The sequence below is a fragment of the Canis lupus genome, chromosome 3 (assembly GCF_003254725.2).
Source record: "Canis lupus dingo isolate Sandy chromosome 3, ASM325472v2, whole genome shotgun sequence".
NCBI lineage: Eukaryota > Metazoa > Chordata > Mammalia > Carnivora > Canidae > Canis > Canis lupus.
The window spans coordinates 36,752,794-36,762,156 of record NC_064245.1 but is presented as its reverse complement, the minus strand read 5'-3'; the positions used below and the strand labels follow the sequence as shown (position 1 = coordinate 36,762,156).

Below are 9,363 nucleotides of genomic sequence, written 5' to 3'. Positions count from 1 at the left end.
TCCTTCTCTAGGATTTTGATGGAATCTTGTCTCACATTTAGATCTTTCATCCATTTTGAGTTTATCTTTGTGTATGGTGAAAGAGAGTGGTCTAGTTTCATTCTTTTGCATGAGCATTTTTAACGTGCTTGGATACAATTGGTTGGAAAAGAAAGACACCAGGATGAGAGGGGTAGTGCATGTGTTCTAGAATGGAGCATTATTATAACCCTTCTTGTGAGAGCATGGGTTTGTGTGTTATGGAGGGTAACCATGGTGGACTATATAGTTATAAGTGGCAATAATTCTTCTTCCCTTTTTAATAAAAGATTTTTTTATTTGAGAAATAAATAAATTATTTACTTATTTGTTTGTTTATTTATTTTATTTTATTTATTATTTTAGAGGGAGAGGGACAGAGAATCTGAAGCAGACTCCATACTGAGCACAAAGCCAGCCGTGGGGCTCAGTCCCACAACTGTGAGATTATGATCTGAGCCGAAACCAAGAGTCAGACACTTAACTGACTGATCCACCTGGGTGCCCTGACAAATAATTCTTAAAACCTTTCTGGTTGCTTAGCAGATTTAGTCAAGTGAAGAATTTTGGGAGTCTGGGCTCTGATTTGAGTAAGATAAACAAGTGAAAGGTGGATTTCAAGGTGTGGAACGGGACTTTTGGGGATGCTTAGAGTCTAACTTGTGCATTTGCTGGAAAGAAATCAGGAGTGGTTGCTAGAATTTCTACACCACAATCTGTCCAACTGAACTTTCCAAAATATAGAATCAACTGACCCTTGAGGAATATTCCAAATCAGGGAGTAGATGGGCAATGTCCAGAGGCCATGAATTCACCAGAGATGTTAGCACAGACTTGAGGTTTGTTATTGCTTAGAATATTGAGAAATGGAACATCAGAACTTAATATTTAGGGCTAAAGGATAATATGCCCAAACAAGTGCCTAGACATCTGATTGTCCTAGGCAAATTTGCCCTATAGGAACCTGCTTTCTCTGTATCCATAAACTTACCAAGTTACCTGTTACTCTGTGCTGCATTTCCCAAGCTGAATTCCCTGGGACAGATACACAATGAATCTGTTTGACTGGCATAATCCTGGTGGTACGGATGAGACTCATGAACAGTGATTCATGGCCTATCATGAATGATAATATAACTTATCACGCTGGGATCTGACTCTGCAGTTCACTACAAGCTGATTTCTTGAAAGAGCTCAGATTCCTGGCTCAGCACGCTTTTGCTAGAAGAGTATGTTCTGAATGGAAGGGAAGTAATAGTTCTGTTTTTTTTTTCCCCTCAGTGGACCACTTCTAAAGTCAAGTTAGAGTTTTAACCAGTGTTCATTGTTTCTCTTTAAAATCCCCCACGTCTTTGTTTCCCATATGAAAAGATTCAAGCCAGAGTTTATGCAGACAATATTTTTTTTTGAGGGCAAGGTCAGCAAATTGTGCTAAGTATGTGTCCTATGATCTCCATAAAAGGAAATCATTGAATTTTCTGTCCACTTAACAGTGTCTTTTGTTAATGATGGGCAAGAAGCTTGCATTATTTATGGAGCACTTTCACAACTCAGCAGTTTTTGGAGTATATATGAAGAAAAGGAGCTCTTTATTATCTAATAGAATGCTGCATAACAACTTTAGTATTAAACTTTTAAAGAAAGAATCCTGGATTATCGTGTGGGCAAGTATAAAGGACACACTTTGGCCTCAGATTCAAGCTAACCTCCCAACCTTTAAGACTATGTGCCTATATGTCTGCTGGAAAAAGTGAGGTATTACTTCAAAGATAAGAAGTTTTAGTTTATCCATTATAAATCCTTCCTAAAGCAAAGAGCAATCTTATTAAAATGTTGTAAGTTCATCCATGTAGGATTTGGATGAAAGCAATTTTGGACAAACCACTGTGTACTGGTAATGAAAACAGAAATGAATTCAACCCTCTAATGGGAAAGTGACAAGCAAATAAATTAGTCTCCAGGTTATCCAATTTTAGAAAATTATCTAAGACAAAATGTGACCAAAAATTGAAATAGAACGTTAAAAGAATCTCCAGGTTTCTGTATAGATAATTTGTAATTTAAAATAGTTGGGGCAAGCAGGGTGTCCAGGGCAAATCTGGTATCAAGATATGCCCCAGCCTGTCTGCTGCTTCTTAAACTCTTACTGAACCTCTTCCTTTTCAACTTCCCCATAAGTGTTAGCAAACTTACCAGCCTAAAGTATACATACTGTGCCTTCTGTCTGAGACTTGCCAGAGTCCCTTAATTTTTGTTTTTTACTAAACAAGTTATCGCCTTTGCTTAAATAGAAACCATGCGCTGCAGGTCCAGGACATATGACTAGCATAATGTCTTGATGTTTAGTAAAAGGGGTGGAGAAGATCCTGTCCTGGACATGTGTTGCTCTTTTTTCCTAGGATTCTGAGACACTCATGCCACCTTTTTGTCCTAAAAACTCATCCTCAAAGTCTTGCTTTCCTCAGAGAGCACCATATCCCTGAAGTAGCACTTGATTCTCCTCCTACTTTGTCCTTCCTCCTCATATAAGGCAGATTAGTCAAAAAGCCAGAAGTGCGGGCTTCTACAAACAGGATCATTGTACTGGTTTTCAAGAGACTGTGACAAACTTTCAGTTATAAAGTAAATAAGTCATTATAGAGATGCAAAGTATAGCTTGGGGAATATAGTCAATAACATTGTAATGGTTTGTATGGTGACAGATGGTTAGTACACTTATTGTGATGAGCACTGAATAATGTATAGAAATATCAAGTTGCTGTGTTGTACACTTGAAACTAATATAACATTGTATGGTAATTATATGTCAATGAAGTAAAAAAGATAGTGTTATAAGTGCATAACAAGGAACAGAAGTGGGGCTTCTATAGTTTTCCCAGGTCTTTCTCCAAAGCAGTGGAACAGAAGCCAAGAGGGGTCATAGTTTTTCACCCAGAGGTCAGCCTGAAACCAATTGTCTGGAGCCAAACAGCTGAGATGCTGGAAAGCCCATACTGATGTTGGTTTTCAGATATTTAAATATCCCTCTTCCTGACTCCAGGTATTTTTTTAAATCCATCTCACCCAGGTAGAAAAATCATTGAAGTGTTTGTTCACAAAGATAATCTTTATGGATTTCTGAAAATAAAAACGATACATGCCATATCTCCTTCCATAAAATAATGAAATTAGAAATTAAGAATAAAGGGATAGCAAAAAAAGAATATGGTCTATCCCCCGTTAAGAAGCCTAGCCTTCTTAATAATCCTTAAATTAAGGAGAAAATCACAACAGAATTTTAGATTATTTAGAAGTGTATAACTGTGAAGACACCAAATCCAAATTCATGGAACATGCCCCAGGCATCAACTAGGACAAATCTATTGTCCTTAAGATGTACATTGAAAAGAATAAAAATATGAACAGCATATTAATTATGTATATCAGTTTAAAAAATTCAAGAGATTCTGGTTGGTATGATAAATGAAGCTGATGTGGATGAAGTTTACTTTCAGTTCAAATTTTTAAATTCTAGATAAAATATCCAAAGAGGGAGAAATATATATTTCTCTAAGCTGAGACACGGGTTTCCCCCAGATGGCAGAAATTTGTACACATTTTTCAAATACAATTGACCCTTGAACAACACATCTCTTCCAAGACGCTCTAGGGATTGCCATTTCAGGCAGCAGGAGGTGGACAGACCTTTGGAGAAAGTGTGAGCATATATCAAGAGTGTGGCTTAGAAGTAACACTCATCACTTCTCACATTTCACTGACAAAGACCTCTGTTACGTGACCCCACCTAATTGCAAAGGGTACTGTGCAGTAAGTCTAGCTGCTTGCCCGAGAAGAAAGGCCAAATGGATTTTGAACTGCCAGAAAATTCTGCCATAAGCTTAACAAAGAATGTATAAAGCTTATGTGAATAAAACTTCAAAGTTTGCTTAAGAACATTAAAAAAAAAGTAAGAGGAGAGGTATATTTATGTTTTATATGAAAGCTACAGACCTGTAAAACTAAAATTTCCCCATATTAGTCTAGAATTCACATGAAATCTCAATCAAAATCTTAACTGAATGATTATGGAACCTGATAAAATGAGTCTAAATTTCATGTGTCAGAGAATTTCAAAAGTTAAAGAATATCTAACTTTTAAAGAGGACACTATAGTGTCATTATCACTATAGATCTTTTATAATTAAAACTTAGTAATATTGGTACAAAAATAGATATATAGAACATATAGACTAGGGGATCTAGAAATCTGGGTCTGTTGCACAACAATGTGAATACATTTAATAATAATGAATCATACACATTAAAATGGTAAATTTTGTTGTTTTTTATCAACATTAAAACTTATTAAATTATTTTAAAAATAAATAAATTATTGTACTGATAGGATAGTAGCTTACGATAATAAAAAGGGATGTTTCAAGTTAGTGGTAAGTAGATAGCACATTCAAGAATAATGTGGAGGTAATTCCATACCCTATGGGAGAAAATGTTCCCTTAAAAAAACAATACAATTCATGATAAAAAGCAGAATTATAAACTTAGAAAAAATATTACAGTGTTTTTATAATATGGAAGTGTTGCAAAGGCCAGATAAAAATCAAAATTGTGCACTCGATAAAGAAAATATAGGGAGTTGCTGCATTATGTTGGAGTGGTGTAAAACTATTTCCAAATAAAATGTAAAATTCAGAATCCATAAATAAATGTAATGACATATTTGCTTTCATAAAACTTGAAATCCTCTTTAGAGAAAAAAAGTTACCATGAAGTTAAAAATGGAAGTGATAGTCTGGTAGGAGGTATTTGAAACATATTTAATCAATTAAGTGTTAATATCCAGAATCTATCAGATCAGTAAGATAGGAAAACATTTTAATAGAAAAATTTAGATGATGAACATGATTCTTACAGAACACTTAAACAGCCAATAAGCATATGAAAACATATTGTCTTACTCAAAATCAAGAAATAGCAAATTACAACCATAATAATATTGTTTCCTCAATAATTAGATTGGGATTAATCTAAAATATGCAGATTAATGGATGTTCTTATTCATCTTTGGTGAAAAGCTTAAAGTCTTAGTCTTTCAGAAAAACTGGATGTTTTTACCAAATTTTAAAACGTGTGTGTATTTGATTCATGAACTTTGCATTTGCACTAGGCATCTATCTTAAATATTCCTGTATGTGAATGGAGATAAATATTTTAAAATGTTCATTGCAGCATTGTTGGTTTAAGGAAAGATCATAAGTTAAATATTCCTCAACAGGGCTTTGGCTAAATAAACTGTACTACATGCATACTGTGGAATACTATGTAGCCATTAAAAATAATGTTAGCTTATACGTGCTGACCTTGGAGGATCCCTAAAACATATCATTTTTTTAAAAAAGCAATGCATATAGAATGATCAATTCTGTAACTACATAATAAAATGGTGGAAATGATGCATCTTATAACATGCTAGATATTGCTGTACTCAGTCAGCCTTAACAATAATCTCTTATTCTCATGAATTTCTGTATCCTGAAGCATCTCTGTCTTAGCCTGTAAGCTACTTTGTTATGTTCCATCTGATTTTCCTCAACAGACTGGCTAAGTCATGTATTTCTCATGCTGGTGCAGAAACTCAAGAGCCTGAATAGAAACATGCAAGACTTCTTAATGTCTTGGCATGAAACTGGCACACAATCATTCTGCACACCTTCCTCTGGCCGAGTTGAGCCCTAAGTCAAGACACGGCTGGCTTGACATTCATGCATATAGGAGTAGAGGACTGGGACCAACATGTCAATCAACTACATACACTAAAGTGTTAATCCTTAAGACAAGATTTTGCATGATTATATTGTGCATTTATTTGATAGATAAGTATTATCCTCTACTGTGTACAAAGCTCTATTCTAGGCATTGGACAATCAACAATGAACAAAAGCCACTACTCCAATAAACACCTTTCCCTCATGGAGCTTACTTTCTAGTAAAGGATACATCATAAATGAGGTAAATATAATATATTATGGGTTAGATAGTGATGTATTAAAAAGGAAAATAAAACAGAGAAAGGAGACATAACACTTGGTCTCTAGGGAGAGAAAATACAAAAATTGAGATCATGTGTCAGGCCAGGCCAATGGGCCAGAAGATGACTTTTAGGTAAAGCTGTGAAGGAAGTGAGGGAACGAGCCAATTGTATATGAGGGGAAAAGTGCCTTCCAGGACAGAGGAGCAGCAAGTGCAAAGGCCTTGAGGCAAGAGCATGACCAACATGTTCAAGGAAGAGAAGTCACCATGGTGTCTAAAGCAAAGTGAACAAGGGAAAGAACAAAAGGGTTTAGCCAGAGAGTTCACAAAACCTAGTCATATTCCAGACAAATGCTTGCCAGGGACTACAACTCAGTCCAAAGACCCATACTCATAGGTACTTGGCAGCTTTCCTGCTTTGGATTTTCAGGTATTCTAAGCAACTCATTTTCTGTTCCTTTGCTCTGCTCCCAAACAGGTGTTGTTCTGTGATTTTTTTGTATATGCTGGACTAGACTTTGCAATGACAGTAAATCCCTCGAACTACCTCCTTGTTTATGTGGGTCTCTTGTCCTAAGTCAGGCTTCACAAAGCAGTTTCTTCTCCACTAGTCAGCCAAGATGTGACAGATCAAGATCAGGAACTCTGTGAAGTGTGCCCTGACTGGTAAATGGATCAGGGATTTGGGGAAACTGCTCTATGACTAAAAAGATTAGAACTACTCTAATAAAAAAAATATGATCGAGATGATGCCTGAAAAGCCAAAAAAAAAATTATAAGATGGATATATAGTCTAAGCATTTCTAGCCATGACTACCATATTCCAGATACCATAAGTTGCTTTCAGGGGTGACCTAGAAATTGAACTCAAATAGGAAAAGTCATTAGGTCCATTGGGCACAAAATACCACCTGCTAGCCCAAAACTACAGAAATGGCTAGAAAACAACAACCCTTGCTAAAGCACGTAATATGGGAAAAAAGCTCTCCTGAGAGATTTTAACAGTATATATATATATATATATATATATATATATATATATACACACACACACACACACACACACACACATTTTCGTGTGTATATATACACATGGACACACAATAAAAGTGGTCTAGATATAATATCTTTTTTTCTCCCTTAAATTTTAAGTATCAAAAAAGTATGGGTCAGTAGGGAGGAGTTCTCCTAAAAGACAAAATAGTTTTCCATTCCATTTAAGTGGTAGTGCATTTCAGCTAATTCCTATAATTACCAATGATGTAGTAGATGGAGAAATCTATTGAGTCCTTGAATTTTAATAGCCTTAATGGTACAAGCCACTAACAATATTAAGATTGCTCCTTATGAATAAACAAGTTAACCAAGTTTGCCCTTTTGGACCTCACAAAGACCAGAGACTGCATCCAGCCAATATTGTAGAGGAAGGATCCTGGAGTTTGGATGTAGGCAGTTTCCCTATACACAGCCACAAGCAGGGGGTGATACGGTATGTGGTGTAGCCAGTCCTCTGGATACTACCAAGACAGATATTTATTGTCCTGGGATACAGCTAATGCCATTCAGAGATGCCGAAGTGGGGATAAAATCAAAAGGGCAATAATAAGTATTTACTGATGAGTTTGCATTGTAGTGTAGCTAAGAGTTACATTCAGGAAATCTACAATGACAAAACATACTCCTTTATCCAGTAAGTAGTGTTTAAACATCTGTATTTTTGAAGCTTAAAAATACTAATGGATTCTAATAGCAATGAGTGTCCTTCCCTAGAACTGTCCCCACAGCCTTTGACTTTTTAAAATTTATTATTTTTTAAATTGCAGTATAGTTAATTAACATACTGTGATAGATAGATAGATAGATGATAGATAGATAGATAGATAGATAGATAGATAGATAGATAGATAGATGATAGATAGTTTAAGCCTGTTACTAACATCTGACATGGGATTTCAGGATTCTTTTGACTATACCCTTCACCTTGAATGCAATATAGAGTGGAAAATGGAATTCCAATAACTCACAATGTGCAGTGACATTAGGATTCAGTTGTCACCTGAGGTTGCTGGTAAAGAAATGCCTATTGAAGCAAGTGCTTTGGATGTTGTACTTTACATTAATGGTGGTGACAATGATGACAAGGCCTGTAGGGAGGTATGGGAAAGCCACATGTGATTGCACAGGGAAGCAGTCCCAGACAACATGACTGACTTTAAACCATTGGCTCCTGTCATGATCAGAGAATCAGACAGTTTCTGTAGTGATGTTCAAAATGAAACAGGACAAGGCAAGATATGACTGTAAAATTGAGAGTTTAAGTGGATTGCATAATTACAATGAAAGTTGAATTCTCACGTTTGCCTATACCCTTGTGTACAGTAGGCTTTGTGGTATAGGCGGCTCTTCTGAGACTTGAGATAGGGATATTTGTGTGGATTCAAAGAAATCTGGGAATTGTGAATTCCCCAAGATGCTTTGATCTCCTTTGCTGGAAGAAGCAACCCGTGTGTCTTGTATAAAGAACTTTTCCTTATTTGAAGATCCCTTAATAACTTTACATAGGGTGATGCTTATGATCCCCAAGAACTGCCCCCATCACTTGTTAGTGACTTGGGATGTGTAATTGGGGTTACAAATATCAAGTAAGGTTCACAGAGATAAATGCAAAATTTGATCCATGAGGAGTTGGTTTATGCTAGAGAAGGGAGGAGGGGAGACAGAGGAAGAGAGAGAGAAAGGAACGTATAGGAAAGGAAGGGAAGAGAAGGAAGAAGATATAAAGGGAAATATTTGCTAATTTAAACCAGATCAGAAACATAAGTAAATATATGGGCATGGATTCTAGGGAAAAGTTTTCAATTAATAATCGTGCCTCAGATAAACCTCATTGGCTACGATACTGCCACTGCGCAAAGCTGATTCTAGGAATGTTAAATCATAGAGTGAGGAATTCAACACTGGGTAAGGCTGAACTTGTCCCCATGAGAGCAAGTACAGAGATTCAAACTGAATGGGTTTGAGCACCTTAGAGTAGTTCTCAGTTAACTGGTTGGTGGAGTAAAAACCAGAATCACAATGACCTGCACCCAATGAAACCAAACTGTCCTCCTCTCTGTGACAGCCCCTTGTGGAGAAATCTCTGTATTCTGTAGAAGAACACACTCATCTACTGCTATGATTAACCTAATGAGCAGGAATGGCAAGAACCTTAAATGTCTTAATGAGACACATGTGTACCAGAGGGTGAGCAATAATGAAATGAGATTTCAGGGTCCCAGACTTTGGAAAGGTTTCTAAGGGTTAGGTGTTCTGAAACAT

General features: G+C 36.2%; 1 pseudogene; it reads right to left on the bottom strand.

Moving 5' to 3' along the window:
• Positions 1-8,839: 8,839 nt before the first annotated feature.
• On the bottom strand, positions 8,840-8,962 carry LOC112654233 (U4 spliceosomal RNA; annotated as a pseudogene).
• Positions 8,963-9,363: the final 401 nt, after the last annotated feature.